This window comes from Arachis duranensis, chromosome 3 (genome assembly GCF_000817695.3).
Source record: "Arachis duranensis cultivar V14167 chromosome 3, aradu.V14167.gnm2.J7QH, whole genome shotgun sequence".
Classification (NCBI taxonomy): domain Eukaryota; kingdom Viridiplantae; phylum Streptophyta; class Magnoliopsida; order Fabales; family Fabaceae; genus Arachis; species Arachis duranensis.
Genome location: NC_029774.3, coordinates 52,908,678 through 52,922,058, shown reverse-complemented (window position 1 = coordinate 52,922,058; position 13,381 = coordinate 52,908,678). Strand labels below are relative to the sequence as shown.

General features: G+C 30.3%; 1 long non-coding RNA gene across 1 annotated transcript; it reads right to left on the bottom strand.

Moving 5' to 3' along the window:
• Positions 1–382: 382 nt before the first annotated feature.
• Positions 383–4,127, bottom strand: LOC107479370 (uncharacterized). Its single transcript, XR_008006903.1, has 6 exons — positions 3,892–4,127; positions 3,680–3,787; positions 3,500–3,590; positions 3,295–3,370; positions 1,646–1,764; positions 383–692 (listed from the first exon to the last, which is right to left on the bottom strand). It is a non-coding gene; the product is annotated as an uncharacterized LOC107479370 (long non-coding RNA).
• Between the last annotated feature and the right edge of the window lie 9,254 nt (positions 4,128–13,381).

Here is a 13,381-nt window from a genome sequence, read left to right as displayed (position 1 = left end):
TGAGAATTTTACATTGTTACTAAAATCGACGACATTGCCGTCGATATTATTATATAAAAGCGATATCATTTTTGTCGATATTTGATTTAATAAAATCGACAATATGTTCATCTATAATATGATTAATAAAATCGACAACGTTGCCATCGATATTTGATTCATTAAAATCGACATAGTTGCCGTCGATTTAATTTTTTAAATACCGACAAATTCTTTGTCTATTTTAATTTTAAAAAGCTACAGCTTTACCGTCGATTTTAATAGTTATATGTTTTAATTACTTTTTCTATTTGAAAAATAATAAACAACTAATGCAAATAAGCTTTTAAATATAGAAATAAAATTTATACAGAATATTAGATAACAAGACAAAAAAATAGTATAAATATAAAAATAAATTTATATTAAATATTAGATAATGAGTTTACAAACTTGTCAAAGTAATAAATAATGCTCTAACATAAAGACTCAAAACAAGATAAATAAATAAACTTAGACTTATATTCGTTTAAATTGCAATCCACTAATAATACCTAATATTCAAAGTAACGTAATTAAATAACCTAGTCATACTCGTCTAAATAATCATCCGAGTCGGAGCAGTCAAGGAGGTGGCCGGTAGAAAGCCTATGCCTCCCCTTTCGACCTCGACCTTAGCCATGGCCGCGATCTCCATCTCTACCAACCATATCCTGTACACAATTCATAATATATTCAGATACATATTAAAGAACTCTTCCAAACTAGTAGTATAGCTGTATAGGACCAGTAGATACAGTAGTATTATTAAAACTTGTCAGCTTTTACTCTATGACTAACTAGACATGCCCTATGCTGTGTTTCTGAATGATCCATCGTATTTTGAATGAATTATAAATAATATGCATTAGATTTAGTTAGATCTGAGTTGGTTCATTATTATTGCAAGTTTTCAAACACACCTTAATGATTTTTCTAATACAAAATGCTAAGGATAACTATGACACAAATTTGGCAATGTGGCAGAGAATCTTTCCCGGTAAAAAGTGATAAGGGAGGGTGGACTCTAAGGTTTATGTTTGGATTATTAATATTTTTCTATGAAACATATCATTGATATTTTAATTTCAGGGAGTAAGCTTTTGATTATTGTACGGTTGAAACTGAAAAGGCTAGTGTTACCATAGTGGCTGTTTCATCCATCTTGTCCCATTGCAAAAATCAATCTTCCCAACTAAGGCAAACCAAAATCCTATTCTATCCCTTGTTAAGACCAAAATCCTATTCTATCCCTTGTTAAGGTTTTTTTAGTTTCTTAGATTTTTTCGAATACCATTTTTATTTTTTGAAAATAATTTATTAAATTTATTTATATGAGATTATATCATAATATCCTCCCACAGACAAGAACAATAACAAGCCTACAGAAAACTTTGAAGCACCATTTTTAACCATTCTTCTGAGCCAAATTGTTTACCATTTAGACTGATTCGGTCAGTTAATATAAACTGATACAACTCCCCTTCAAATGCAAAGTAGTATTAAGCAAGAGTCTCATTTATAACCAACATTTGTGGCGGCTGATTTTGTGATTTACACGAAGCATTTTTATCAAATATGAATATACAAAAACTTGTAAGATACAAAGATAGAAGAAGGGACCAACCTCTCTTGCTTAATTCATCAAGGCAATAAAATTCTGCTCCTCAAATTCAATGTCATTCGAGATCCACAGCCTTCTCTCCCTTTCCAAAATCTCCTCAATTTTCAAAAGACCAGCACCAACTGAACAAAACATAAAGATAACTAAACATAAAGAGGATCCCCTGCCTAAATACAAAAAGATAACTAAACAACCCATTACCAATATTCATCAATATAAAATGTAAGAGTAAGACAGAGTTTTAAGCATGAAAACCACCTCCACTAAACTATAGCAAATATATGGAACCTCTGACTCAAAAGTACAGAAAAGCTAGATCACAAAACAAAGTGCACCAAGGCACATTATCATACAACAGTCAACCAGTAAGTGCTTTCTTTCATGAATGTGTTCTGTACTCAATAATGTGGGGGGTTAGAATACATTTACGAAACTAATTTTTATAAAAATATGGCGTATTAGAATGCTTTAATACTTTACAGCAAAAGAAGAATACTTTAGGAAGACCACTTATTTGTTAAATGATCAAACACTCCAAAAGTTCTCCAGAATTTAACCATGCTAAGGTAATTTTATTTCCATCAGCGTGAGAGGAATGAGGATTTTTCGAAAGAGGAACAACACAATGATCATCTCTGTAAAGGTATCAACCAAAGTCTCAACAATAAGTGCAGAAAAAAACTATGAATCAGAAGAATCTAAGAAAAGAAGTGTTGTGATTGTATTGACTCGACTGTTGGTTTATGATCCATCTGACCACCCAATCATCATGTCATCTGACACTTAAGAAGATATTATTTTAACATCAACCCTTTTTCAGAGCTTTTGCAAGGAACTAAGGGTGTTTGTGATCGATATTCAGATAATATTAAGGTATTTATTAATCGGTCTTACCTAGTTTAACCTTAATTTTGTTAAGTTTGTAGTCATCCAAATTACTCATCCACTTAGTCTAAAGTCCATCCACATCTAGTCTTGAGAAATATTTTTTCTGTTAATAGTGGATACCTCCCCCACCCCTAATAAAGATGTTCATCTGGAATATGATACATAATGCAAAAATAAAATCCCACTGATGGCAAAGATAAGGGAAAAATAAAGGTGAATGCAGAAAATAAGTTTGAGCTTAATATACAAAAAAAAATTATAATACAGAAAGTTCAAGCCAAGCTTTCCTGAAGGTAGATAAGCAAATATAGAGGTTCCATATAATGACACCATTAAATTGAAGGTATCTCATTTTTAGGGGACAAATAGAAAAAAGAAAAAGAAAAACAAATAAATCAAAAAAGGTTGGAAAGCAAAAAGGAAGAACGAAAGAGAGTTATAGCATGAGTTTAGCTGCGATATTGGCATTAACGTATTCGTAGTGTGTTTCTTTTATGGTAGAGTTTAAATTGCATCATTTATTCATGTAATTAGTTTGGTTTGTAGGATAAGACTTATCATTGTTACTAATAATTGATTCACTGCACAAGCTAGTTATAATTAAAAGTTGAATATGTTATGAAAAAAGACTTGTATGTAATTTTCCGAACCACTCATTGACTCAGAGTGTCTTTAGTATAGATAAGCAAATATAGAGGTTCCATAATAGATAAGCTCTTTAGTATAATTAGATCAATCAAGACTTAACTCATGATATAGTATACCTTAACAAGAGCTATGTTAGCAGGGATGACATGATCAACACCAAGAGTCTTCAAAATCTGCACCTTTTCAGCTCCCCTGAAACCAAGTTATGCAAAACAATAAACATTCAACTCCAAAGGATACCTAGTAAATGGAAATATCAATCAAATGCATAACAATTATATCAGTCATATTCAACCTTGCATTGAAACAAATTAGTACTACCTAGTAACAGCAATGACAATGGCACCACACGCTTTCCAATTTGAACAGCTGTAAGCCCTACACCTTCTGCTGCACCAAAAACCACCAACACCTGCAATTTCATCAACTTTTCAACCACTCCAAAAAGATATAAACATAACCAATAAATAAATAAATAAAAATTAACTACGTATGACATACCTGACCAGAGGTTAAATTAGCTCTATGCACAAGTGCTACATGAGAAGTGCCAAATGCCACAGCAAGTGCTCCAACAGCAACAAGATCACAACCTTCTGGCACATGGATCTAATTGGAAAAAACATAACAGGAGAAGCGAATTAGCATGAAGCAGAAGCTGAAAACAAGAGAAAATCGAAGGGGAAAAGGGGAATTTAGGGTTTTGGGGATACCTGAAGAGCAGAGGGGTCATCAGCGTGGAGAGGATCAAAGGGAATTTAGGAATTTCCAAATGAAATTGAAGAGGATACCTGAGGAGCGACAGTGGCAGCACGAGCAAACGGAGTGACAGCGGTGCAACTGTGATGCCAGCAGAGGAGAATGAAGGTTGGTGTTTCTGAATTCTGATACGCTCGAATGCAGAAAAGGATAAAATTGTGTTTCTGAACTTGGAGCGGGAAGTGGGCGCAGGGCTGGTATATTTAGCAATAAAAATCGATGGTAAGTTTGTCGATTTTAATTTGAAAAAAAAAAAAGACTCTTTTAGTGTATATTTTATACATTAAATCTATATTATTTATTTGATTTTAGAAAGTAATTTGGACCGTTTAAATTTATCAATGAAAAGATTGTCGATATTTTAAATATTAAAATAGACGCTATGTCCGTCGATTTCAAAAACAAAGTATATTCAATTCCGGTTCGTCGATAATATGACAATAATAAAAATAGATTTAATGCATCATTAAAAAATCGACGACCAAACTGTCAATTTTATTATTTTATTTTTAATTATTTTTTTTAAAATATCGACAGTAAACCGTCAAAAATTATCGACAAAAGAGATAGTCGTTGATTTTTTACGTCGATAAATACACATTTTCTTGTAGTAAACCCAAAATAAATAAATAGTAATATAATTTTATTATTATATTATTTATATATTTTATTTGCTCTAATTATAATGAAACATAAATAATAATATTAATATTATTATCAAATCCGACTTTTATCAAATATAAATAATTATCAATATTTTTTAATAAATTTAAAATTACTTCATCAAATATTTTTTTATCATAAAATTATTAATATCATTTATATTAATAACTCATATATATTTAATCCTATATATATTATATCATTTGTGATTATAGATATACCCATTGGCCGAAGCCATTAAAAAAGCAAAACAAAAGAAAAGAAATGAAAACTTTGCTTATATCTATATAAATATACATGACTCTGGCTACGATTTCTTATGATTTGTAACTTTAACAAAAAATTTAATCTAATTAAAGTATTTATATTTTTTTCTTTTAGGTATGTGTTGGTATCATTTTTGTTCAATAGAAATTGACAATAATATAACTTCTTTTTTTTGGAGTTCAGCTATTTAGTATTTCTAGTAGAAGAATTAATTTTTGACATTTTTTTCTTCGATAATTTGGTCAGAAAGTTATTCTAGAGTTTCAAGTATTTTGATTTTATACGAAAGTAGAATTTTAGTAAATTCTCGCCGATTAAATTTATGATGGATAAGTGAATAGTTGTTGTGATTTATTATTGATGGAGTTTGGTTGACTTTATATTGAATTTTATTGATATATTGTTATATGTGATTAAGCTTGTGATTTGATCATGTTTGTGCTGTCCAAAACGTGATAATGAGATTGATTTGGAGATTTCATCGTGTTATATTTTAAATAAAATGGATGAGGTTTAATGGCCAAGGAATTAAATTAAAAACCGTAAAAAATTAGTAACTGACAAGCTCGAAAATGAATTTAAAATCAAGTATATATATTGAAAGATCACAAGAAAAGATTTTGGTTTTGAAAGAATGTTTGTCATCATCACAAATATTATTTTTGAATATGAAAATGTAGTTTGATAAAAGATCGGAGTTAAAAGATAATAATTATATAAGTTTTGGGGTATTTTGAGTATAAAGTAAAAGTTTTAGAATAAACCGGATATTTTATAAAAGTTCAGGGTTATTTCTAGAAATATGAAATTAAATTAGTAATTTTTTTCTAAATATGAAATTAAAATTAGTAATTTTATAAAATGTTGGGTTAAAAATTAAAATATTTAAAAGCTTAAAGAATAAAACGTTAATAAGCAGGTTTTGATATAAAAAAATAAAGTTAATACTCTTTTAGTATTAATACTGATATTATTTGTATCAATATAATATATTAATATTTTATTTAAAAGATATTATTTTATTTACGATATCATAAAAGGATAAGTAAAAAACTGTCCTGAAAGCTTTAGAAAGACAAATCTAAATTAAGAATCTTTAATTCCCTTTCTATAAGACACTTAGTGAAAGGCGAGGGAATAATGCGAAGATAATTTATACTATGAAATGATAGGAAAGAAAAGAAGAAGAAATAAAAGAAAAAGAAAATAAAAATATTAAAGAAATCTTTGCTAAAGGAGAGCAGAGAGCAAATATTAAAAGAATCTAAAGAACCTCTATCACAGGAGAGCAAAGAATAGAAAAGAAAAGAATGTAGTAACTAAAGGGGTCTCTACCACAGGAGAGCAAAGGGCAAAGATAAAAAAAAAATTTAAAAGACTGCTTGCCACAGGAGAGCAGATACGAACTTGTTTAGGTCTAAGTGCCAAATGTATAGTAAAGACGCTCACACACTGAGAACTATTTTCCAGATGTAAGCATATTGAAATACATTTAAAAGTCACACTATATGTGGCCTGGCCGTAAGACTTATATGCACACTGTATGCATTTGGAAAGCCATATCTGGGACTTGTTTCCGAGTATTGTCGGGAGCGAATAGGCAACCGACACATGAGTTCATGGCCTGCGATAGGAATAGACATGCATCATCCTTGCTGCACATTTGTATTTTACATGATGATATGAAATTGATTGGGTTGTCTTCTTGTGTTTGTGCATTCTTTAATTGTATACTGAATTATTGTGATTGGTTGCTTCTCTGTGAATCTTGTATAATTGGTTGTGAATTAAATTGAACTGTGATAATCCCGACTTAACTAACTATCCCTGACCCGACTAAGAATCCCCTAGTTCTTACCCCTTTTCTTCCTCTCCTTCAGATAGAGACCGGATTCATGTTTTATGAGATGGACCCTCCCTAAATATATGAGGATCTTGTACAGCATAGATTTTATATAGAAGCTACAGAGATTAGGACCCGTATGTACGTTCTGTGCGACCATCCCTTCCATCATCCGATTAACACTCCGCACTTTAACCCCGACATGCCTTATGAGTTTTTGTTGCATTGGCTACACCCGAATGCTCTGTTTCACCCGTTTCATGATGGACCTATACCTCATCAGCACCTCAATCAGCCCGAAAATCAGGTGGACCCTGAGCCTGAGCCTATGAAAGTGCATATACCAGAGCCTATATTTGAGGAGGATATTTCTGTAGAGCGGATCTCAGTATCTTTGTCTGAGCTGCCATCTGAGGAGCCACACACCACCTCCATTAGTGGATTGACGAGTGTTGGCCAGACCAGTAGTATGAGTGTGAGGGCATTCGTGAGATTGTTAAGATTTTTTATAATGAGGACGGGGATCCTGCGAAGTGTTCATATGTGATTGTAATTTTCTCTAACGACGACAATTGGTGCTTGGGAGTTGAGGATGTGGCTTATGGAAGTCTTTTATGTTAGCCTAGCTTTTGTGTTTTAGTCTCTCATTTTTTATTAGACTCACTGAGAGGATAAGATGTATATAGTTGACTAGGCTAGTTTCAGGTGCTAACTTAGGGGCTTCCTATATGGACCAGGGCTTGGAGTGTTGATTATGTATATAGAAGCAAGATGTGAAGGATTGTATGCTAACTTATCATATATATGACAATACTTGTATTTGTATGTATGATCTATGATATATGTTATGTTTAAATGTCATGTTGGCCTTGTGTATTTTTTACCTAATTTCTTTATATGGCTTGTATATGTTTAATTAGTTTCCCTCGCAAATCTTTTTATGATGAAAAAGTTTTTTCAAAAATTCAATAGTGTGCTAATACGATTACGGGCTTAATAATAAATAGTTAAAGTTTTAGGTAAACAAGTTGGTGACACTCGGTTTTCAGTATGATCATGACATATTGGAAATCAGGTCATTACACATATATTTCAACTAGGGATAGTATATTGTATGGCTTAAAATTAAAATCGTTCTTCACCTCTTTTCTTAATTAATTGACCAAGGAATTGGCAATTAATTGGATTAAGAAAAATTAAATTATGAAAGAATTAAAATTTGATTATAAATGATTTGTTGTAAAAAAAAATTTCCATGAGTTAAACTAAGAAAACACAAGTAAAAAAACACAAGTATTCTACCTACTCTTAATAGTGCATGCATACACTTGTACTTTCTGCACATTTTTGGTTCCTTTTTGTATTCCTTTTTATTTAAACATTTTTACCCTCTTCAGCATATAATAAAAGTTGTTTATCTCTACTATAGGTATGTGTTTGGGGATTACTATGCCGATCAAAGAATGCCTTGATGAATGACATGGACAAAACACTTGATGATGCCAATAACATTTTTGTATACTTTATTTGTATTACTTTTCTTTTTCTTTTTTATATGGAATGTTTATAAAGTTTAAGTGTTATAAGTATTTTTTTTTCATTTTATTTACTTATGAAGTAAACTTGTACAATAATTATTGATTAGTGAAAGGTTATAAAATTTTTATTTTGTAAATTTGTAAATTTAATGAAATATTTCGTGTTGTAGTAATTAATTTTAGTATATTTATATTGTGTATAATATAAAATAAAAAATAGTATAATATAACTAAAAAATGTTACTATAGATGTTTTGTAATATTTTTTAAGTGTTACAAAAAATATCTATAGTAATATTTTTCTAAGTGCTATAAAAATATCTATGGTAACATTTTTCTAAGTGTTACATAAAATATCTATTGTAATATTTTTTTGAAGTGTTACAAAAAATATCTATCATAATATTTTTCTAAGTGTTACAAAATATATCTATTGTAACATTTTTTTAAGTGTTACTAAAAAAGATCTATAATATTTCTCATAATATTATTATAGAAGATATATTGTAATATTTTTACTAAATGTTATTAAATTTTAAAAAAAATATTAGTAAAACTCTTTAATAGTATAGGGTATATTTAACATTTGTTAAAATATTACTAATATATATAAGTAACATTTTAATATGATTTAGTAATATTTTTTAAATATTAGTATAAATCAATTATGTGGTAGTGTTGATTGATTCGGTCCTCGTAGTCATACAACACCTGAGAAAATGATAAAAAAAATTACCGTACCGATGTTTGACCAATGTCATGAATTTAAAACAGCACAGACCGAACATATAAATAAAAGTGAAATTTCATATTGAGAAAAGAACAAAACAAAGTCAAATGAATATGGCTAAGCAATTTACCTCCTGTGCTTGAGTTGTTAGTTTCTTTAAGGGGGTGTGTGGTTGGAGGAAATGCAAGTATATTCTCAGGAATTCTGAGATGGAAATGATTTATTTCTATGTTTGGTTCAAAATTTAATAAATCATTCTTCGGTATATTTTATTCCAAGGAATTGAATTACCATCACTTTAATTCCTACCTCTCCCCTAATTATCTTTAATTCCAATGGGAATGGAATATAAATAATTATTTAATACAGATTTTAGCTTCTTCATTTCTTTCTGAAGAACGAAATGGCGAAACTCTAGCAGAGTCTTTTTTTGTCCCCAAATCAGTGAGACTTCACCAACGCCACCACCACCGGAGCTGCGCTGGCGCCACCGTTACCCTAAACAGAAGACTGGTCTCCTTCTCTTCTTTGAGTTTATGTTCGCATTGCTTCTCTCTGCGAATTCTCTTTGAATTCTCTTCGAATCTCTCATTAAGGTTTGGGTTTTTTTTTATGCTTTCTACATCATATTACACTAATTTTCTGCAATAGACTGCTAATTTGATTATTTATTTTTTATTTTGCTTGATTTCTTAGATGCTCTCTGTGATTATGTTACATGCAAACAACGTGTTCGATGATTTGCCTCAAATAAAGAGTTTAAGTTTGTTGTCATCAATTTTGATGATTTGATGATTTGTTTTCTGCCTGGTTTATTAAGTGCTTCTATTGTCTAGTTTCAACTCTTGAACAAAACTTGAAGATCACTTTTTGTTTGTTGCCGTTTTCTTTGAATCTTATATATAATAATTGCTGAATTTTGATCTTTTGAATTTGTTAGTGTTTCTTTCTTTGTCTTGTTCTAATGCCTAACTTCTTTGTTACTTTAATGTTTCAAGAACATTTGATTAGACATGGCATTGCCATTAGTTTCATATTGAAAATTGGGTTTTCATGGTGTAAAAGGTTATTGGTTGTGGTATTCTTTAGTTTTGTTGAAAGCTTTTATAATTGGCATAACTATTTGTTAATATTTATTATTTGTCCAAGTTGCAACATAGCTAAAAGAAGAAATATAATTATCAGGTAGTAGTAAGTAGTAACTTTTGGTGAATAGAGAGTTTGCACTTACTAAGTTAGTGCTATGTCTCATGTATCCTGTGTTCTTTATTTTAGAGGTACAAAAATGTACAAAAATATATCATGTATCCTGTGTTCTTTAAATTTGTTTTATTTTCAGGTACATATGTCTTTGTGTGTGTACAACTAATAATCTACAATTTTACATGCATGCTTACTTGATGCCTTCACAATTCCACCTATCATTTCCTGTGTGCGCTAAATAATAATCATCCACATAAATCAATTTTCTAATTAAGGGTATCTTTCAGAATTTAATTAATTTTTTAAATTTTTATTGTCTAATGTTTTAAGACACTCATTATTAGTTGATTCTTAGTAATAATACAATTTTTTACACAGTAACAAGAAAGAAATGGTGTGATTGTAATTGCAACTGTGAGAATTAGCTAGCACTATAAAAACTATATTAATAGTAGCTAGTTGCAAGACACATTTCAAGTTACATAGAGTCCATAATAATAGAAAAGAAAATGATAGCTTCTCTACAATTCTTTTTTCTATCATGCTTGTGATGTTGCTCTTCTGCATGGCAAAGGTAAAGAGTATAGTACTAAATAGTAGTGCTCTAAAACATTGATGAGCTGAGGAATCCAAATAAATAATCTTTAAGTTGCCCTTTTATTTATTTATTTTAATTTAATTTGCATGCATCAGGTGTCATGTGCTGATTCTGAAGCCAAGATCCATGACCATGTCACTGGCTCTGAGGTTTGTATGACATGTCATCCATCCCATGTTTAATTTGTATTCTAATAAGTTCTAACTTCTAAATAATAAGGTACTTAATTATTAATTTGTGTTTTAATAACAAATAATGCTTTAATTTTTCAGGTAGTAAAAGGACCTACTAGAAGGCTTTTACCATTTGTGGGTATGATATATATTTTTCTATATATATTAGCTATGTTTAATTTAAGTAATATAGACCAACTTATTAATAACTTAGTACTTCTTTTCCCACAAAAACCAGAATTTAAAAGCCGACAAGTGGTTACGTTCCACTATTAGAAAGACTTCATATTCTTCCGACATCATCGGTATGTATCCCTTCATATTAGACTTTTGCTCTGCTTCTTCAGCCCATTCTGTTGTTCCATATGCACACCACATATATACCACAAACAACATTCATTTTTCTCTTAATAATTTTATTTTTTAATTCAATTCTTATATTATTTTTTAATTCAATTCCTAACCAAAATTTTGTACCAAAGATATGATTATCCTTCCTATCTGCTTCTGCCACATTGCTTGTTTAAATTTTTAAATTATGACATGCATTTCTTCATATCATTCCATTTTTTATGGGCTTTAAATATTTTCAATGTCTGAATCATTTGTGGATGTAACTCGAGACAAGGTTTTAACGAAAAGGAATATATACGTATGTGCATATCCTAACTATTTCTCAAACAAACTATATAAATCATCTAATAAAGTCCTTCACTGGCCCTGCTTCAGGCTCCTTTGATCTATGCACCTACTTCCTTTGAGTTTTCAGTTATTAATCTGTAAATGAAAATTGTTGAATATAGCTTGTTACCTGCTTACTAATCTGCTTACGGAAATTGTCTCATTTGTGTTATTTTCTGCTTATTAATCTATAGAGAATGGAGGAGAATTCTCGACCTAATTTAAAACAAACTAAGCATCAATGGACACCACATGAAGATTCCAAACTAGTTGAATGTTTGGTGGAGCTTGCAACTACTTCTTGGAAGTGTGACAATGGCACATTTAAATTTGGTTATGGAAAATATTTAAAAAAATGCTTCATGAAAAGATCCCTAGATCTAATCTTAAGGTACAATTTTTTTATATAATACTTGTTTTCTTTGTTTATAATTGTATAGTTTGTTAATTAGATAATCTGAATGTGTTTATTAGGTTAATCATTTATAGTTTGTTAATTTACAATAGAAGAATGTCTTTTTGTTAATTCAGTTTATTGAATTTAGTCTTAGTAGTAATAATTCTAAATTGTTATGCTATGTTTAGGCTAATTCACACATTGAATCAAGGGTGAAATTGCTAAAAAGACAATATTTTGCAATAGTAGAGATGATGGGCACGGTTGGGAGTAGATTTGGTTGGGACGATAAAGATAAAATGATTGTGGTGGAGCGACAAATTTTCAATGAATGGAAGAGTGTAAATTCTAAATAACTTTTTTAATATAAGTTTATTTATCTTAGCTTTTTAATATTTATTGCTTATTTATTTTCTTTCAATTCCAGTCCCATCCTAATGCTAATGGCCTCTACAATAAACTATTTCCACATTTTGAAGAGTTGGGAATAACATTTGGTAAAGATAGAGCTCAAGGAGGTAATGCAAAAAATGTAACTTAAGTAGTTGCTACAATGGAGGCTGAGCGCGAAGCAACCTTGAGTGATCGGCAAGTGAATGAAAACACCCAAGTAAATTTGGGAGAGACCAAAATGGAATATGAAGCTGATTCTCAAGTACGTAAGCAATTGACTCTAATTCATGTACATAAATTCACTTATTGTTGTTCCTGCTGCTATGTATGTTCTTAGATTTTGGAGTGATTTTTCATTAGTTCATTTACTTTAACCTGTGCCTATGACTAGCCTTAACTATTCTCATCATGTTGAGAATTTAGATAGAAATATTGATCTTCATTTCTGTGGAGTATAATAACAAAGAAAAAAAGGATATGAATGTAATTATGCAAACTGAATTAGAATCAGGGTAGTTAATATTCTATTTGGTTCTGTTTAGTTAGTTAATGTTGTTAGTCTTGCTGGCCAAGGCATAGATAATGCTTGTATATATAAGTGTAGAGAATGTATAATTAGTTAGGCTACTTGTTCTTTATTTCTATCAATATTGAATAATCTTCTGGTGTTCCTGCTTGTGTTGCTTTCAATTTTTAGGACCCTCCAACTCCTGGTGTTTCTACTACTCCTGGTGCTTCTACTGCTCCAGTTCTTCTGTTGCTCCTAGTGCTTCATATATAGAAAGGAACAAAAGAAAAAGAGGGAGCAAAAGTGAAGAAGTGATTGATATAGTAGTAGAATTAATGAGAGATATGAAAGGTGCTTATCAAGAACACACATCCATTTTAGTTGATATGATTTCTTGTTTTAAGCATCAGAAAGAAGGAGCTGAGCGCAGAATGAAGCTAATGGCACTGT